The sequence below is a fragment of the Macaca fascicularis genome, chromosome 4, assembly GCF_037993035.2.
Source record: "Macaca fascicularis isolate 582-1 chromosome 4, T2T-MFA8v1.1".
Classification (NCBI taxonomy): domain Eukaryota; kingdom Metazoa; phylum Chordata; class Mammalia; order Primates; family Cercopithecidae; genus Macaca; species Macaca fascicularis.
The window spans coordinates 169,077,334-169,083,091 of record NC_088378.1 but is presented as its reverse complement, the minus strand read 5'-3'; the positions used below and the strand labels follow the sequence as shown (position 1 = coordinate 169,083,091).

Here is a 5,758-nt window from a genome sequence, read left to right as displayed (position 1 = left end):
TCAAGTTGGTGTCGATTTTTATTATTTTAGTTTCTTCTCCTTTGTTTACTCTGTTCTCTCTGGAATTCTTAATATTATCACGCACCTCTGAATTGATTCTCTGATTTTCTTATCTTTCCCCTTCCCTTCTCTCCTTCTGTCCTCCACACTGTCTTTTTTGTTCTTTCTGGGATATGTGATTGACTTTATCTTCCAAAGTATCTGTTTATTTATTTGAAGATTTTTAAAGCTTTTTATTTTGAAATAATTACAGATTCACAGGAAATATTATTTCAAAATGCAAAGAAATGTACTGGGATGTCTCATGCACCCTTCCCCCAGACTCCCTCGCTGTTAACATCCTGAACAACTATAGTACAATATCACAACTGAAAAATTGAAATTGGTGGTGGTGGCGGCATGGTGGCAAGGGCAGCTGAGGCGGCTGCAGCAGCAGTAGAAGAGGTCAGCTCAGCCGGGCAGTTTGAAGAGCTGCTGCACCTCAAAGCCAGGTCCCTCTTTGTGGCCCACTTCTGGGCACCACAGGTTCCACAATGTGCACAGATGAACGAAGTTATGGCAGAGTTAGCTAAAGAACACCCTCAAGTTTCATTTGTGAAGTTGGAAGCTGAAGGTGTCCTGAAGTATCTGAAAAATATGAAATTAGCTCTGTTCCCACTGTTCCGTTTTTCAATAATTCTCAAAAAATTGACTGATTAGATGGTGCACATGTCCCAGAGTTGACCAAAAAAGTTCAGCGACATGCATGTAGTGGCTCCTTCCCAGCCAGCACTGATGAACATCTCAAAGCAGGTCGCGATCTGCGCTTGAAGAAATTGACTCATGCTGCCCGCTGCATGCTGTTTATGAAAGGGACTCCTCAAGACCCACGCTGTGGTTTCAGCGAGCAGATGGTGGAAATTCTTCACAAGCATGTTTAGTTTAGCAGTTCTCATGTCTTCTCAGATGAAGAGGTTTGGCAGGGGCCCAAAGCCTATTCCAATTGGCCTACCTATCCTCAGCTCCACGTTTCTGGAGAGCTCATATAATTAAGGAGCTACAACCATCTGAAGAACTAGATACAATTTGTCCCAAAGCCCCCAAATTAGAGGAAAGGCTCAAAGTGCTGACAAATAAAGCTTCTGTGATGCTCTTTATGAAAGGAAACAAACAGGAAGCAAAATGTGGATTCAGCAAACAAATTCTGGAAATACTAAATAGAACTGGGGTTGAATGTGAAACATTCGATATATTGGAGGATAAAGGAGTTCAGCAAGGATTAAAAGCTTATTCAAATTGGCCAGCATACCCTCAGCTGTATGTGAAAGGGGAGCTGGTGGGAAGATTGGATATCGTGAAGGAGCTGAAAGAAAATGGTGAATTGCTGCCTATACTGAGAGGAGAAAATTAATAAATCTTAAACTTGGTGCCCAGCTATTGCAAGAAATACTTAATTACATTGGGAGCAGTTCATGATTTAGTCCTCAGAAATGGGCTAGGAATAGAAAAATCCTGCTTACTCAGTTACATGTTTTTTGTATTTCACAACGTTGTGCTAAATACAAGTATGTTACATTTTTTTCCCACCAAAAATAGAATGCAATAAACATCCTCAAATTATTAACAATAATTATATAAGAAAAGTGTATCTTTACAGCAATATTAAACATACAGCTACTATAAAAAAATTGAAATTGGTACAATCTACAGAGTTCATTCAGATTTCACAAGTTACACATGCCCGCGTGTGTTTGTGTGTGTGCTTGGCATAACTTTTTGCAATTTTATCACTTGTGTTGTCTTGGATAGCCACCATCAAAATCAAGATACACAACAGTACCATAGCCGTAAGAGTCCTGCATGTTACCACTCAATCAACATATCCATTCCCTCTTCCCTCATTCCTAATCCCTGACAACCACTAATATGTTCTCCATTTCTAAAATTGTGTTGTTTCATAAATGTTACATAGATAAAATCATGCAACCTTCCTTTTTTTTTATGATTAGCCTTTTTTCACTCAGCATAATTTCTTCTAAGCTATGTGTGTGTTAACACTTTATCTGTTTTTACTGTTAGTATTTGCACAGTATAAATGTACTACAATTTGTTTAATCACTCACCCACTGAAGAACATCTGGGTAGTTTCCAGTTTGGAACTATTATAAATAAAACTGCTATGAACATTTGCATATCTATTTATTTATCTTACTTTCTACTATATTATTTATTTCCAAAAGCTCTTTCTTGTTCTCTCATTGTTTACTATAGCACCTTCTTTTTGTTTTATGGGTTTAATATCTTTCCTTATCTTTGCAGATTTTAATTATAATTTTAAAACAAATGTTTTCTTTTTATTTTTTTTTTTTTTGAGACGGAGTTTTGCTCTGCCGCCCAGGCTGCAGTGCAGTGGCGTGATCTCGGCTCACTGCAAGCTGTGCATCCTGGGTTTATGCCATTCTCCTGCCTCAGCCTCCTGAGTAACTGGGACTACAGGCGCCCACCACCACGCCCAGCTGAGCTTTTTGTATTTTTTTAGTAAAGACGGGGTTTTACCATGTTAGCAAGGATGGTCTCGATCTCCTGACGTTGTGATCCACCCATCTCAGCCTCCCAAAGTGCTGGGATTACAGGTGTGAGCCACTGGGCCCAGCCTTTTTTTTTTTTTTTTGAGACAGGATCTCACTCCATTGCCCAGGCTGGAGTGCAGTGGCGTGATTGTGGCTCACTGCAACCTCCGCCTCCTGGGTTCAAGCGATCCTCCCACCTCAGCCTCTCTAGCAGCTGGGACTACAGATGCATGCCACCACACCCAGCTAATTTTTGTATTTTTTAGTAGAGATGGGTTTCACTAGGTTGGCCAGGCTGGTCTCAAACTCCTGACCTCAGGTGATCGCCCACCCTGGCCTCCCAGTGCTGGGATTACAGGCGTGAGCCACCGCACCCGGCCTTTAAAACAAATATTTTCTTCTATTCGTTGCATTGTCTCTGTTCCCTATGAGTTCCTCTGCTTCTGATTTATTAAGAGTCTGTTCTTCATGTGAACACTTTCCTCAAATATCTGATGAATCTTGCTTATGCATTTATGTTTAAGAGTGAGGCGCTATAGAGTTTATTCCTCACCAATGAGGCTAGCTTCACTGGTGAGGAAATTGGGCAGTTTAGTAGTCAGGGTGAAGTAGGCTATGTTGTGGTAACAAACAACCCCCAAATCTCAGTGGCTCAGCATAATAAGAAATGTTTGTTTCTCACTAATGTCACAGTCCAATGTGGCCTCCACAGAGGTGGAAGAAAGAGCATGAGTGACTGTTTAAAGCCTGAGACAACAGCTCATTCACTACGGAATCTCTGCAGAGCCCCTCCAGGCTTGGAGCCGGGGCAAGGAGGAAGCAAGGCTGGAGACGGCAGCTGTGATGGGGGCAGTCAGGGTTAGCAGTTGGGATTATGCCCATGTTTCTGTCAAAAATTGAAGATTCTGGTGAAAGACAGTAGGTCTCTTTGCCACAGCTTCAGGTTTTTCAGACCATGCTTTGTAGGTTTTTTTTTGTTGTTTTGTTTTTTTGAGACAGAATCTCGCTCTGTCGGCCAGGCTACGGTGCGGTGGCACGATCTTGGCTTACTGCAACCCCCGCCTCCTGGGTTCAAGCAATTCTCCTGCCTCAGCCTCCCGAGAAGCTGGGATTTACAGGCGTGTGCCACTACGCCTGGCTAATTTTTGTATTTTTAGTAGAGACAGGGTTTCACCATGTTGGCCAGGCTGGTCTCGAACTCCTGACCTCAGGTGATCTGCCTGCCTCAGCCTCCCAAAGTGCTGGGATTACAGGCATGAACCACCATGCCCGGCCCATGCTTTATAGTTTTATGTCAACCAGGGCATCATTTTCAGACGAATGTGAATGTGTTTTGAGTGGCCTGGTTTTGGCTCCCAGTCATCTCCTTATTAACTTATCCTCAAATGTGAACAGATATCCAGGAAATCACCAGGCATTTGAGAAATATTCTCAACATGAAAGAGAGACACTATGGTAAATAAGCAGAAAAAATGATCATGGAGAAAATCTGGCAAATACTGAAAACGTAAAACTCTAACATCATCAAAGAGATTAGTGGAGATCATAAGTAGTGATAAATCACCAAGGTGGTGCTAAACAGAATCAGATACCAAAAAACAGCTTTTGCAAGTTAAAAAATATATAATTCTAAGGAGGAAATGTGGGAGAAATGTTGTGTAAATATGTCAGAAAGAAAAACGAAAGTACAAAGACATGGAAAATATGTTTAAAAGAGATACAATACTGGGCTGGGTGCAGTGGCTCATGCCTGTAAATCCCAGCACTCTGGGAGGCTGAGGTGGACAGATCACGAGGTCAGGAGATGAAGACCATCCTGGCAAGCATGGTGAAACCCCGCCTCTACTAAAAAATACAAAAAAATTAGCCGGGTGTGGTGGCAGGCACCTGTAGTCCCAGCTACTCGGGTGGCTGAAGCAGGAGAATGGCATGAACCCGGGAGGTGGAACTTGCAGTGAGCCGAGATCACGCCACTACACTCCAGCCTGGGCGACAGAGCAAGACTCAGTTTCAAAAAAAAAGAGATACAATACTCAATCTAGGAAGTAGACTATTTGACTAACAGTGAAAGGAAGATATTTTCAAAGGGGTGATGGAAAATAATTTCCCAGAGCTGAAATACGTCAACCTCCAGACTGAGTGATCCCAAGGAATTCTAGCACAATGAATGGGAAAGAAGTGCAAGTAGACACATCACGGTAAAATTTCAGAACTCAAGGAGGAAGAAAAATCAGACCACCTTCCAGAAACAAACCAATTCACATATAAAGTGGCAAGCATGCAACTTACATCAGGCTACAGCACACCACTGGCTACTAAAAGATACTGAAGAGTCTTTAAATTCTGGGGAGAAATTGTTTTCAATCCAGGCTTTCATTTATAGCAAAATTATTAGAGGAGTTTGAGGGTAGAATAGATATTTTTAGACACATGAGGGATCAGAAGATGGACTTGCTCACACACCCTTTCCTAAGAATTTGAGGATGTGCTCCAGAAAAAATATTGGGTGTAGTACAGGAAAGGAAAAAGACACGGGATCCAGGAAATGAATTTTTATCCAGGAAGGCAAGGAAAGAAATGGTCAAATGACTGCTGTGTCTGGACACTGGTCAGTGGACACTGGAGGTAGGCAGCCAAATAAATGGAGAGTTGAGAGACCTGCCCTACCCTTGAGAAGTAACTTTAGGCAATGATAAGAGAAGAGACTACAAGTCCTGAAAAGGTGATTACAAATTCCAGGAAAACTAAAATATAAACTGGTTATTAACTCTAAACTTTTAGAATCAACATACAAAGCACAAAATATTTTGTTATTGTGATAGAACAGTAAAATTATCACAACAAAAACAAAAACAAAAAAAACCAGATGACAGAAGTTGTGATTCAGGATGGAGGACAGCTGAAAGGGAAAGATACAGGAACTAATGTTTGTATTTTATTCTTTAATTTATTTATGAAAACAAATTTTTAGAAACATTAGGGTCTTGTTCTGACACCAGGCAGCAGTGCAATGGCGCAATCACAGCTGACTGCAGCCTCAAACACTGGTACTCAAGTGATCCTCCTGCCTCAGCTTCCTGAGTAGCTGAGACTACAGGCACGTGCCCCAACACCCAGCTAATTTTTAAATTGTTGTGATTATTTTGTAGAGACAGAGTCTCCTTATGTTGCCCAGGTTGGTCTCACACTCCTGGGCTCAGGCAGTTCTC

The 5,758-nt window shown here is 41.6% G+C and overlaps 1 pseudogene; it reads left to right on the top strand.

Moving 5' to 3' along the window:
* The first annotated feature begins 399 nt into the window (after positions 1 to 399).
* On the top strand, positions 400 to 1,413 carry LOC102141174 (glutaredoxin-3 pseudogene; annotated as a pseudogene).
* The last annotated feature ends 4,345 nt before the right edge of the window (positions 1,414 to 5,758 follow it).